Source organism: Heliangelus exortis, chromosome 1 (assembly GCF_036169615.1).
Source record: "Heliangelus exortis chromosome 1, bHelExo1.hap1, whole genome shotgun sequence".
Classification (NCBI taxonomy): Eukaryota; Metazoa; Chordata; class Aves; order Apodiformes; family Trochilidae; genus Heliangelus; species Heliangelus exortis.
In genome coordinates, this window is record NC_092422.1 from 145497316 (window position 1) to 145512082 (window position 14767).

At 47.0% G+C, this 14767-nt stretch overlaps 1 protein-coding gene across 4 annotated transcripts in view; it reads right to left on the bottom strand.

Moving 5' to 3' along the window:
- TMEM184B (transmembrane protein 184B) overlaps positions 1–13185 on the bottom strand; it is a 33989-nt gene extending 20804 nt beyond the window's left edge. For 2 of the 4 annotated variants that reach the window (XM_071730788.1, XM_071730776.1), the window contains exon 1: positions 13012–13185. The gene's annotated coding sequence lies outside the window, so the exon portion shown is untranslated. Of the gene's footprint in view, positions 1–12256; positions 12281–13011 lie in introns of those variants that run through there. The other 2 variants (XM_071730780.1, XM_071730756.1) reach the window with 1 other exon arrangement.
- Positions 13186–14767: the final 1582 nt, after the last annotated feature.

A 14767-nucleotide genomic window follows, 5' to 3' on the forward strand; every position in this document is an offset into this window, starting at 1 on the left:
TCACCTTGATTTTGTCCATTCTCCCACACTGCTGCTCTAGCCAGGCACCAACCTGACAGTGGATAGACTACTGGTGGTCATTTCTTTGCTGTGTACTCCTCCCCAGCTGGCTACATTTCCGTTCTTCCTTGTGCATTTTAAGCTCCTTGGGACAACTGTCTTTTTGTTCTCTGCCCATACAGTTCCCAGCACTGTGAGGTACCAAACCATGAGGAAGGCACTCGAGATTACCACACAGAAAATTGGGGGCAATTAGAAACCTGAATTACCAATGCAATACAAACCAAACTAATCTAATGCATAATTCATTTCAAAGAGTTCTTCACTCTTCTGCCATCTCCTCTTTTCTTTTCCCATCTCTTTCATCTTCACCTCACTGCTCCTGTTTCAAGTCAGAGTAAAATTACTTGCACACTTATTCTCTCTCTAGAGGGCTCCCCTAAATATACCGAAGAAAAATATTCCAGTACTTCCAAATTTCATTCGTGAAGCTTTACCCTTCTGCAACTGATTACCTTGCTCCCCCATGAGATAACCTGCAATATAGCAGGTCCCATCAGGACCAGGAGAAGCACAGAACTTCAGAAACTTGAAACATGGTCACAGAAAAGTACATCTAGGTAAACACAAAGAGCTTTCAGACATCGACCTACATGTACTTCAGGATGGCTGCAGGAACAGATTCAGACCATCTGGTAGAATTCTTGTATTTGGGCTACAAGAGCTCTAGACAGTGCTTAGGTCTATGTGAAGTCTATACCCAAGAACTCTGTATGTGGAAGACAGAGATGACATCTCCATTCCCAATGAGCTATTACACCTTCCTGCCTAGATGCCATTACAAGCATCACATATTAGAGCAAGAGAGGAGTTTGTACTGCTAGGGTATTAGGTTAAACACCAATCTAGTACCAGCTTAAACTTATCTAGCAGATCTGCTGAAAGCACTTTAGGAGCATTACATCTGCTCCCAACGCAAGTGGGAGAAGAGAAAATAAAGAAAAGCATGTGCTATTTGTATCAAGATAGCTATCCTGATATAAACCTAGAGATGAGAAATGCTGCTACTGAGATTCTATGAGAGGGAAGCAGCTCTGGCCAGCACGGGGACCATGACAGACACCACATAAGTGTAGTTAGCAGGTATGCGTCTGCAAGGCCTGGATCCACAGAAAAACAGCAGCACTGTAATTCCTGATCAGGAGCAGATTGCTATTCCTGTATCTTTTGGAAACCAAGGTCTGCTGTCTCTAACATTAATGTGTCAGTTTGTTGCATCAAAAATAAACTTGGGACAGTAAAGAGAAGGGATGTGGCACAACTACACCAAAAAAAAGTACTTTGTTTTTGGCTTGCATAAAGGCATGGAAAATGTTACTACAGAGGAGCAGCTATTTCTACATAAAGATAAACAAGCAAATACATAAACTCCATTTCTGACTCAATAAAAACAGTGCAAGAGAAGAGAATAAACACCCAAGTTTGGTCCTTAAGTTCCTAGGGGTACTTTTGAACAGGTATTCAGCCACAGAGCCCAGTAAGGAGGAGTGGGCTGACAGCTCTGAGCAAAACCTGTTCCATTGTGCTGGCAACAGCGGGCTCGCTTTGCCCCAGTGTTGGTAGGAAAAGAACCTCAGATGATGTGACTGAAGACGTTTGCTGCCATCTGCAAAGGCAATCTGTGTTTTCAGTAGGCACCTCCTCCGAGGCTAAAAGTGTTTCATTTCTAAACTGCTGAGAGCACAATGAATGATACACCAAGTTATCCCATGCAAGTCTTAACAGCTAAGCCTCCTTTCTGCTCTACAAGATATGATACAATAAAACATGTGTGACCTGGCCACAGGCTTCTTCTGGAAAGCTACAAAGCAAGGAATTGCTTCTTCTAAAAACCTACTCCAGACATGCTGTTTCATATCCTCTCTGCTGAACTTTGTCCTGTTAGGATACCACAAAACCACTCCCTTCTTGTTATTCCTCCAAAAGTTTCTCCACTAAATTATCCTTATGCTGGACCCAAAAAGACCAATGCAGAAATGCCACGTGGTAGGTGATTTAAAGCCTGAATTTTCTGCATTTATTAGGATGCAAGCCAGAGCTTTACACCAGCAAAAGCAGGAGCTTCATAGTTTTCAGAATGTCCCCTAGACTTACAAATAGTACAAGAACACACAATAAAATGGTTCGAGGTTTATCTTAGACTAATTATAAGAAACCCTAGAACTGCCAACTAGGATCAGCTCTTTCCCTTGTGGTAGATATATATTGCAAATTTGCAATTGATTTAAGGTATTTCCAACCCTGAAAGGCATGGCATCACCAGCTGATCTGGCAAAAACTAGAAAAAGGTGCAGGTAGAGAGCCAGGACAAAATAACAATGCCATGCACTAAGAGAGTCACTGGTGCAGTTCAGATAAGTGATAGCAATAAAGAAATTAAAATGCTTTTAAATTTATTACTACTTAAATTGTTTTTGCTCTCTGGGGTGGCATCTAGTTTAGTTAGCTATGAGACATGAAAAGGTCCCAGCAGTGCATTTTTAAGCGCTCCAGCAGCATTCCTGAAACAATCTGTGAGCTAAGTATGTGATCTGGCATGCAATTTTTACAAGTGCAACTCATTTACATCTTACTATTCATGCTGGGCAAAGCTGCCTTAATTTCAAGTCAGTAAAAGTCACCCCATTTCACAGACATCCACCCACACGTAACTCCAGACACACAAGCAATACTACTGTGCTCAGCTAGAAAGGCATCTAACGAGATTTACAAAAACATGAAGCAACTGAATCTACAGTTACTGTGCTTCCTAATTAAGTCTTAATGCAAGACTTCTCCCTCTGCACAACAAATTCAGACCCACACGCAGTTCTTTGCAATGCTATTTCTCCAGAGGCATAAGCAGTCTTAATGCTGAAGGGATTTTGCCAGGTCACAATTTTCAAAACATCTGTCAGTACCAGTCAGTGAAACCAAAGTGTCACCAGGACATAAGACCAGTAGCACCAGTATGGTGGGAGCTGGAAGACCATCAGCTTTAGAAGCAGAAGGTAGAAGAGCCAGGCACCTGGGAGGACTAAACTGCATGGCAAGGCACACACACACTAATCCATATTCAAGAGATGATCCAACGCCTACACACACATAAGAGCATACGGTACACACAAACAATTTAACCTTCAACAAGGCCATGCAATGTCTTGTATCGTTTTAAGGATATTCAACTGCGAGAATACCACAAAAATCTTCTTGACTTCAAGCTCACAAAGTCCCCAGATATTTTGCTAATCCATACAAACTCATCTGAAGAGACAGCCGCTTCCCCTCCCCACGGACTCATTTAAAAACTCAGAATCAACAATAAAACCCTTTTACCCTGCGCTGTGCACTCTCCTTTCCAGAGTTTTTTTTCTGCTCTATTAATTTCTGTTGTCTCTGTACTCACACAGCCCTCTTCCTCTTTTTTTTTTTTTTGGTGGACTGACCCACATTGTGATAGGTCAACATCCAACATCCAGTCACTTTTTTGGAAGGAGACAGGAAAAAGAGAGAAAGGGGGAGGGAGAAGAAGAGATGTTCCCCAACCTTCCACTCTCTCCTTCAAATGCAGGATCATGCACACCTGGGCCATGCACTGCATCGCTTTCCCATATTCCCAGCAGCCCCACTCCACTTGAACAAATCAAGCCCTCTGCTCCCATAAGAGAAACACAGAAAAACTAGAAAGATGTTCTGGAACTGGCTGAGGGAAAAGAGACATTGAGAAAAAGGATGTGTTGTAAACACTTGTGTTGTAAACTCTGTCCGGTATGACAGAGGAAGTCTGCGTTTCATTTTCTAAATTCTCAAGAATAAATTCTCCAGTCAAATCAGAACTTATACCACCACCACTTGCACTCATCCTTCCCTGCATCCAAGTGCCAAGACAGAGGAGACAAGAGCTTTAGAGTTACTGCAGGGTATACAGTTACTCTAAGATGTATCAGAATTCAAACTCTACAGCATCAAAAGCCACCGAAGCTGTGGCAGTCACAGACAAAAGGAGTTTGGTTTAATATCAGAGAACACTTGTCTACACAGAATATAACACACAGACTCAATCAAAGAAGATCCAAACTTAAATTTATCAAGTAAATGTGTTGGAAGAAGCCAGGCATCCTATCCAACTGATATCCTAACAGAGATGGTTAGGCATCCAAGCCTAACCAACTGAGCAGCAATGCATAGGAGGGAAATGGCTTATCTGACTTCCCTAGCAAATTATTCCCTGGTCCAAATATATAACAGTGATGAGCATTGCAAAAGTAAAACCAGTGATCCTCAACAAAGAACCCAAAGCCACTCACCATGAAGCCATTCCATTATTGCTGAAATATCGGATCTACTTATTTTTGTTTGCGGGTTGTTGCCTCTTCGTTTATTTTTTTTTTAAACTCTGGAAATAAGACACATACATCCTCTTGTTGAGTCTCTAAACTCATCAACTCCCGTTTCCATTGCTCCTGTTCAATGTTGCCTCCATGCACTTATCTCTGACCCCGTTACTCAATCAAGAAAAATAAAGATCCAACAGATGCAAACTTTCAAAAACAGACCTAGGAGCTTTTTATTCCTGGACTCCTGGGAGAAGAGAGTTCCTCTGCATAAAAAAGTGCTAAGCCTTAGATACCTCAGCATTACAGCTTTGCTCATTAAAGAATGAAACCAGACCATGGACTTCCCATATAGAAAAGTTACCTCTGGAAGCTCACAGGCAGTGACTTGATGATGCCTGGAGAAGGAAACATTCTCAGCCTTGCTTGCACAGCAACTAGAGACAGCATTAGAGGGAAAAGCCCTGCCCAGCACCCTCTTCTGGAGGCTATTTTTGCCACACAAGTGATGAGAAGCTGCTCACTCTATCCTGACTCAGCACTGAAGGTTTGCAGGGAAGTTGCCAATACTGCTAGAAGCAGGAGGATACCAAGAGCTATTAAAACACAGCTCAAAGTGATTCTGAAATCCCACTATCTGTCCCAGAAGTCAACAACAGCAGTGTATTTTCCCTATACAGAAAGGGGCACACAAGCATCCACCTGAGATGCTGTGCACTTAAAAAAAGGTAAAACTTCAACTCAGTTTTTCCAGACACAGATTTAAGATTAAAATACCCAGATGGATGAAATTGCCTACATGCGAATTTATACTAATAACTTCTACCTAAAAACTCTGCTGTAAAATCGATACCATCACAAAGCCATTGGGGTAGGGGAAAGAAAGTCAGAAAGTCAGGAGAGCTTGGAGGAGGAGAGAGGTCACCCCTGGCTCCCATCGGTCAAGGAGCTGCAGAAAGCTTCACCCATCACTAACCACCCTTCACAAGCAAAACTGGCAAAAAGGAAACAAGTTGTGAAAATAAATTTTGTCTAGTCTAACCTGCCTCCCCAGGTGACTGGCTTGTATTTCAAGTAACCTGGGCAGAGGCACAGCAACTTAGATCACAGCTGCCTGGGTTCTATCTGTGCTGGAGATGACCAAGCAACTGCAAGCTCCCAAGTGATCAGCTCAGCAGCCTCCAATAGCATCAGTGTTATGTTTAGCAGCCTGGGGAGGGAACAACAGGACAGCAAGGTCAGCTTTTAAGGTATTATTTCATCTCATCTCCTTCTCAAAGCCTCACTGATGCAGTAGGTAACATGTTGCAGTCACTTCTTTTGCTGAACCAGAGGAACCCTTTTGCTACTTTTTTTTTTTTTTTCCACAGAGTCAACCAAACATACCCAGGAAGAGAGGACTGTTTTTAGGTTGCACAACAAAAAATCTGAAGCTGTGACACCATCCCTATGCTCTTGGTCTCCATTATACAACATCCTCAAATTTTCCTTTCAGTATCATCAGACTCATAGGTACTGTGACTGTAAGATAACAAAAGCAGTATTCTCAGAGACAGGCTTGAAGATGGGGGGACAAAAACCCAGGTACTCTGTGAGTTAGAGGACATTCAATGTTGCAGGAAGAGCATGTAAGTTATTTCCCTCTTCACCATTTCCCATAAATTGTGCCCCTCAGGGGCTGTAAAGACCTGGCCACACCCAGCTCCAGCACACTTGCCTATACACTGCACTTTCACTGGACAGTTTCTTCTATTGCCTTCCCAGACCTGTTACTTACACCAAAGAGAAAACCCACGGAGACTCAGCTGATTTTTAAAGAAGAGAGAAAAACAGGCTACAAGAAAGTACTCCAGAGCCCTGCCTCTTCCTACAGGAAGACTCCAAGGTGAGACACTAAGAGGGTGGCTGCAGGTCACTGCTTCAGCTAGCAGAATTTCACCTCCATAACCTTCCTGAGGGAATGCTGCTCCAAAAACATGTCCAGCTGTATTATCTCAAAGTAGTCCATAAGAAGGAGAGAGGGAGAGAAGGAGGGAGAGAGAGAAGGAGGGAGAGAGAGAAGGAGGGAGAGAGAGAAGGAGGGAGAGAGAGAAGGAGGGAGAGAGAGAAGGAGGGAGAGAGAGAAGGAGGGAGAGAGAGAAGGAGGGAGAGAGAGAAGGAGGGAGAGAGAGAGAAGGAGAGAGAGAGAGAGAGAAGGAGAGAGAGAGAGAGAGAAGGAGAGAGAGAGAGAGAGAAGGAGAGAGAGAGAGAGAAGGAGAGAGAGAGAGAAGGAGGGAGAGAGAGAAGGAGGGAGAGAGAGAAGGAGGGAGAGAGAGAGAAGGAGAGAGAGAGAGAAGGAGAGAGAGAGAGAAGGAGAGAGAGAGAGAAGGAGAGAGAGAGAGAAGGAGAGAGAGAGAGAAGGAGAGAGAGAGAGAAGGAGAGAGAGAGAAGGAGAGAGAGAGAGAAGGAGAGAGAGAGAAGGAGAGAGAGAGAGGAGAGAGAGAGAGAAGGAGAGAGAGAGAGAAGGAGAGAGAGAGAGAAGGAGAGAGAGAGAGAAGGAGAGAGAGAGAAGGAGAGAGAGAGAAGGAGAGAGAGAGAAGGAGAGAGAGAGAAGGAGGGAGAGAGAGAGAAGGAGGGAGAGAGAGAAGGAGGGAGAGAGAGAGAAGGAGGGAGAGAGAGAGAAGGAGGGAGAGAGAGAGAAGGAGGGAGAGAGAGAGAAGGAGGGAGAGAGAGAGAAGGAGGGAGAGAGAGAAGGAGGGAGAGAGAGAGGAGGGAGTGAGAGAGGAGGGAGAAAAAAAAACCTTTCAAAAGGATGCTTCTAGTCCAAGTGTTATCGTATGCTACAGTTCAGCTAAGTGTTTTAATCTGTCTTATCACAGCGTCAAACCACTTTCACAGTCCCAAGCATTCTGGAAGGGCGTAATGTCTTGGCAGGAAACCGCTCTCCCACCACAAGAAAGCAAACCCCAGAGAGTTTGGGAAGAAGTGAGAACAGCACACAACACACACGCACCTCCGCTTCAAGCGAACAGATGGGCAAGTCAGCACACAAAACCCAAACGTGATGGATTCTCCACAGCACCTCAGTTTTGCTGGGCCTCAGCGAGTGCGATCAATCACAAGCTCTGAAACAGAGAAAAGCTTCTGCCCCCAGCCCAAGCTATTCAATAACCCACAGCAGCTTTGTTAGGCAGACAGCTAGTAGGAGTCATGTACTAGGAAAGCTCTACTTATAAAGCGTAAGAGGCTGTACAGTTCTCTTGATTCTGCAGACAGCCCAACCTGTACGTTACCCACTGCTTTAAAACCTTATTTTCCTCAATTTTAGCCTGAAAACCCTATGAAAACCAGGAACAGCAATGGCCCTTCAGAATTAACAAGTCTGGTTTACATCTACATTTTTTATCTCAAACTGTAATACCTTGAACAATGGAAAACTTTAAAGGAGGAAGGGGTTAATAACCTCACGCTTGCCTGTAACAAAAAGTGGGGCAGCACACCAGGGGTTGAGGGATGGAGTGCTCCTAAGGGCTCTCAACTTGTTGCCCTGAGGCAAGCCAAGAAGGATGCACCAGAGTGGCTATTACTGCAACTTGGTGAAATGATTCCCATGACTGGAATGTAGGGATAGAAGGGTTCAAGCTCTTCAGGAAGGATAGGCAGGGGAGGAGGGGAGGAGGTGTTGCCCTCTACATCAGTGAACAACTGGAATCAATGAAGCTCCACCTGGGGAAGGATGACAAGCTAATCGAGTGCATATGGGTTAAGGTTAAAGGGAAGAAGGGAGATGGCAATGTCACAGTAGGGGTCTGCTACAGGACACCTGACCAGCAGAACCAAGCAGATGTGGCCTTCCACAGGCAGATAGAAGAGGCTTCGTATTCACAGGCCCTGATCCTCATGGGTGATTTCAACCACCCTGACATCTGCAGAAGGGACAACACAGCAAGGCATCAGTTCCTGGAATGCATAGATGATAATTTCTTCCTCCACCAAATGGCAGAGGAACCAACAAGAAAAGGTGCTATGCTGGACCTTGTTCTCACCAAAAGGCAAGGTATGGTGACCAATGTAATGCTCAGGGACAACCTTGTCTGCAGTGATCATGAAACACTTGAAATTAAGATCTTTAGGGCATCTAAAAAGATGTATTCCAAGCTTATAGCTCCAGACTTTAGGTGTGCAGACTTCAATGACTTCAAGCATCTGCTGGCCAAAGTACTGTGGGAGAAAGCCCTAGAGCAAAAGGGGGCCCAGGACAGCTGGTTAGTATTCAAGTATCACCTTCTCTGTGTTCAGATGCAAAGTATACCAAGAAAGAGGAAGGCAGGAAAGAAGGCTAGGAGACTTGACTGGATGAAGAAGGAGCTCCGGGATACACAAAAAAAGAAACTTCACAAGGAATGGAAAAAAGGACATCTAAAATGGGGGGCATATAAGGAAGCTGTCCAAGCAGCAAGAGACCAAGTTAGAAAAGTCAAAGCTCAGTTAAAACTAAATCTAGGTGGGGAGACCAAGGAGAATAGCAAAAATTTCTGTAGGTATATTAACAGCAAAAAGAAGACTGGGGAAGGTGTGGATCCCCTCAGAAAGGAAACAGGTGAACTACTGACAAGTGATACAGAGAAGGCTGAGGTTCTCAACGACTTCTTTACCTCAGCTCTAACTGGCAAGGACTCCAGCCACACTCCTGAAGTCACAGAAGACAATGGCAAAGTCTGGAAGGAAGAACTGCCAATTGCAAGTGAAGATCAGGTTCATGACTATCTGAAGAACCTGTATAAGTCCATGAGACCCGATGGGATACACGCATGGGTACTGAGGGAACTGGCAGATGTGGTTGCTAAACCACTGTCAATTATATTCCAAAAGTCATGGCAGTCCAGTGAAGTCCCCACTGACTAGAAAAGGGGAAACATAACCCTATTTTCAAAAAGGGAAAGAAGGAATATCCAGGGAACTATGGGCCAGTCAGTCTCACCTCTGTTCCTGGTAAGATCATGGAGCAGATCCTCCTGGAGGCACTGCTGAAGCAGAAGAAAAATGAAGATGTGCTTGAGTATAATCAGCATGGCTTCACCGATGGCAAATCATGCCTGACAGACCTTGTGGCCTTCTATGAAAAGGTCACAACATCAATAGACAAGGGAAGAGCAACCAAGATCATTTACCTGGACCTGAGCAAAGGCTTCGACACTGTCCCACATGATATCCTGGTCTCCAAGATGGCAAAATATGGGTTTGATGGATGGACCACTCAGTGCATTAAGAACTAGATTGACGACCACACCCAAAGAGTGGCTGTCAACAGGTCCATGTCCAAGTGGAGGCCAGTGACAAGTGGAGTCCCTCAAGGATCAGTGTTGGGACCTCTCTTGTTTAACATATTTGTTGGTGACATGGACAGTGGCATTGAGTGCACCCTCAGCAAGTTCCCTTATGACACCAAGCTGTGTGGTGCAGCTGACACATTGGAGGGAAGGGATGCCATCCAGAGGGACTTTGACAGGCTGGAGAGGTGGGGCCATGCCAACCTCATTAAGTTCAACAAGACCAAGTGCAAGGTCCTGCATCTGGGTTGAGGCAATCCCAAGCACCAATATAGTCTGGGCAGTGACTGGCTTGAGAGCAGCCCTGAGGAAAAGGACTTAGGGGCACCTCTCCTATGAAGACAGACAGAGAGAGTTGGGGTTATTCAGTCTGGAGAGGAGAGGGCTCTGAGGAGACATTACTGCAACCTTCTCATATCTGAAAGGAGCTACAAGAAAGCTGGTGAGAGACTTTTTAGGATGTCAGGTAGTGACTAGGGAGAAGAGATTCAAACTAGAGCAAGGCAGATTTAGATTGGATGTTAGGAAGAAGTTCTTCACCATGAGGGTGGTGAGACACTGGAACAGGTTGCCCAGAAAGGCAGTGGAAGCCCCATCCCTGGGAGTCTTTAAACACAGCAACCTCATCTGGTGGGAAGTGTCCCTGCCCATGGCATGGGGGTTGGAACCAGATGATCTTAAAGGTCCCTTCCAACCCTGAAAATTCTATGATTCTATGAACACTGGGTTCTTGAAGCAGCTGGGACCAAAATAACAAAAACTTCCCAATGAATTCACTGCTCCCACCAGCCACTGCTGCAAGAGCTCAAAAATATCTTTTGAGGTGCTGCAAAATTAAACTTCTGCTAGGAGCAGGCAAGAGCTCATCTCCATCACTGCAAACATAAGCCAATTAAACACAGACCCAAAACAGGAGAGGAGGAGGAAGGGATGAAGTGCAAGTTCCATTACATGGAAATTAAAAGGTCTTAAGTCAAAACAAGTATATTAGATGTTTTAGTTAATTCAGCAGTAGAACTAGATAGAGAAATGGACCGACATTTTCAGGCAGCACATAAAGTATTTTTAAAGTTACTTTAATTATGAGCGGGGAAAAAAAAACAAATCAAAACAAAACAAAACCCATTCTTCCTTTATCCCCAAGATGAAAAGAACCCTAATGCCACAGCTGCAAAATGCAAAAGCTCATCTCCCAGCCTGCTACCAGCACACAGGCAAACAAGCTGACAGAGAACAAGGTAGAATTTCTAGCTGGATTCTGTCAAATCATGAGAAACCAGCCATTTCTGAATGATTTCGATATGCCAGACCAGCTAGGCTTGCTGAACTTTATTTTCTGACCAACTTATGCACGTCTAAGAGCCTTCCCCTTCTAACTGCCACGTGTCCCAAGGAGACAGACAAAAGTTCAAAAGATGCCCGAGTGACTGGGAGGCATTCTTCCCCTCGCCCCACAGTTCCAAAACACAGGCCATTTAGCCCTCTGAACAGATTGTAGAAACCTGAGCAGAATACAAAGATAAACATCTTCCCAAACCACCAAACTGCATAGAAATGCTGACTTCAGCAGCAATGTTTTCATGATCATTTTATAGCAAGACCAAATCACTTCTGCTCCCGATGCAGACAGCCACTTGCTGCATACTGCTGCACTTAAGATTTACAACACAACTGTAACAACGGCATCAAGGACTTAAAAACTTCTTTACTACACCAGAGCAGATTCAAAGACTGTTTTCTTGGGGACAATGGTGAAAAAAAAAAAAAAAAAAAAAAAAGCCTGAATCAGGCCTTTGTGGAATACTCTCACCATAGGAAGGAAGAAAAGAAAAAAAGAAAAAAAAAAAAAAGCCCTTTGCCAACATCCTAAAAGTGTGAGAGGTTTTATTCCAAAAGTGCCACACAAACACAAACCTGGAGTACTAGAAACCCAAATAACACAAACTTTTCTAGAGAAATCTCTGGTCCCTGGCAGCTTTCAGGGAGGCTGCTCAGCCCTTAGAGTCAAGGGTAACTTCCAGCAACAGAAGTTCAATGGAACAGTTATCTATTGTGTTGAAAAAGCCAAGTCTTTGTTAGCAAGATGTATGCATTATTACATTTTCATCGATTGTTGTCTTTTTCTTGCAGGATAGGAAATGGACAATTCCATTCACCCTGTTAGCCTTCGCTGGCTATTGATCAATGCCTTTTATTTTTCACTTTAAGAGGTAAGCAGTCTACTCTCTGGGGAAGCCCTGTGTCTTCAGTAATTGCTCCTGCTCAAGCTCCTTAGGTGGCAAGAACACTTTTCAATTTTCTATAAGGAGGAATCATCTTTTGTATTTTCTCTAGACTTCCCACTCCTCCTCCCACTCCTGACAGTTTTGTGGTGTTCCACGCAGTTTTCAGAGAGCTGTCCCTGAAACCACTCCAGTCCCCTTCCTGGATCACCTCTTACCAGATCCCAACCACACACGTGCATTCTTTCAAAGCCTTCCTTGCACTACTATGCTGCAGTTACCAAGCCTCCACGAAGCAAGTAAAATTGAAAGTCACCGTGAGCATCCAAAAAAATGAGTGGTCACAGCTCACCAGCGATTACAGGAGCACCCAGGCACGGGAACTCTCCGTGCACACGCACGATGTACATCAGTCCCCCCAGCCTGAACCAGAAGATGCACAGCAAACACAAGCCTGCCGCCCGCCACCCTGTTGATGACGACCGTGCTCCTACAGCCCACCTGGGGACAAGGACACCCACCCAATGCCTCTGAGCAGCAAACACCATTGGGAAGGTGCGGGGGCTGCGCTGGGGCAACTCGTGTTTTACGCAAGGGGAGGCTGGGTGGGCTGCAGCAAGGAGATATTGGGGAACAGGCTGAAGAGACTGCTTGGGATGCACCGGGAGGGGGGAGGAGGGAAGGGGGAAGCACTGGGAGCTGGTGGGGAGGCAGGAGGGGGGAAATATGGAGGCCACAGCGGGGGCAATGTGCGTGGGTAGGGGCAGGCTATGGAGAGGGAACGGCGGGGACCGCACAGCGGGAAGGGACGGCGGGGGCAAAACGGGGGGAACGTGGCGGGCTGTAGGGGGAAATGGGGAGGGGGAGGCTGGGGGCCGCACCTGGGAATCGCGCAGGGCAACCGTAAGAGATCGGGAAGAGGGAGGTGGTGGGGAGTAGCGATACCGCGGCCATACCGGTGCGGTGCCGGGGGGGGTCGGGTGATTTTGCGGGGGCCACCACCGGGCAACCCTAACGGCCAGCCCGGCCCTTCAGGTCCGCCCCGCGCCCCCACAGCCGCCCCCGCGTCCCGGTTCGGTGACCATCCTTCCCCCCGCCACGTCTTACCTCCAGAGGGGGGCGGGCGGGGCTGGTCTCGGCCCAGCCCGTTGGGGCTCGGAAGGGTCGAGTCGGGCCCTGCCCCGCTGCCCCGCGGGCGGGCCGGCGCCGGCACCGGGGCGCTGAGGGCCTCAGGAGGCCATGGCGACGCCGGGCCCACCCCGGCCCTCCGCGCACGCGCAGGGGCCCGCACGCCACGCCCACTCCCTCGCGCCTCGCGGGCGGGCGGGGCGGTGGGGGTGACGTAACCACCCCGCTCTTAAAGGGGCAACGCCGACGATCCGGGACCGGGTCCACGGGGACCAGGACCGGGTTCGGGATCCGAACCTGACAGCCCGCTACGATAGGGCTGGGCTGCCGCCCCAACCCCCCGCCTGGCCGCGCTTCTTCCGCCAGCAGGGCAGCCGGGGTTTCCAGGGCTACGGCAGCTCATTCCCCTTTCCCCAGGAAGGGTTAGGGCAGGGAGACACCCCCGACCCCCAGGCAGATTCCCACCTCTGCCTCAGGATGGTGTTGCCAAAAACTCCGAGGGAAAAACAAACACGCGGCTGGGTGCTGGAAAACAAGGCCATGCCTGCGCCCAAGCCAGAATAATGGATTCTCAATTTTTAAAAGTGAGAAGTAAAAAACCCAAATTAATTTTAAAAAAACCAAAACAAAACAACAAAAGCCCGAAAAACAAACCAAGCCCTAATGCGCAAGTGCCGACCTGTCTGCAGCAGGGACTTGTCACCAGGAGCAGCTGCCGGCCCACCCGAGGCCCTTGTAGGCATCTCCTCCTTCTTTAGAAAGGCACTCGCCCTCTTCTGTAATCCAGAAGAGGCACCCATGGACCTGCCGTCCCCACTGTCACCTAAAAATGTCGGTGTGTTTCCCTCCTGTCCCAAAGAGAGCTCCTACCCCAACTCAGCAAACCCTCCTTGCCCCCATCCAGATCCAGGCTCTGACGCCTCCACCCCAGCGCTCAAGCCACACGCTCGGTGAAGCAAAGGCAACACGCAGAGAGGATGGGTGTTGGCTTCCACGTAGGCAAAACTCCTCTTTTTGACAGAAAACAAGATTTAGAAAGAGTCCATTTCCATTTTGATCCCTCAAAAACACACCCAAAATGGAGTCAGGACCATGGTGGAGTAGAGGCAACAGAACCATACCCCATACTCCTCAACTACCCTCTCCTCATCTTCCATCTCTCATCAGAGGAGCTGGAAGCCCCGGGCAGCAAGCAAGGCAAAGAGAGGAGCAGCTCTTCCTGCTCAGCTGGCAGCGAACAGGCTTGGAGGGAATTAGCAAAGTCACCCAGATTTCAAGCAAACTCACTCCCCTGCAGGTGTTTCTGAAGATCAATTTCAAGAGTTTTACACAGCCCCCAAGACATAGGCCTCATCTGGATAATGCAGGGAAGCGTAACTATAGGACCAACAATTTAGAAATAAATCAGTATTAAAATGTAGTCATTTACTGACAGACTGGTCAGGCAACCAAAGGAGGAGAAACCCAAACAAACCACACCACCACAGACACCAAAGCAGCAATGCAGCAGGTGCCCCTTTACAAGGGAGTTCAGCATGTTCGCAGCAGGCATGGTGCTGCTGTTGGCAAGTACTCAGGGCTGCTGATGTGACCTCTTTTTCTTTCCCCTTCTTCCACAATTTTGAGTGTAGAAGGGTCCCATCATCCCACCCCTCCTGAAAGCCAGACGCCGGGGGTACCAGAAGCTCACATGCAGAAACCAAGAGAACCTGAATCAGATTTCACATAGCTCTTG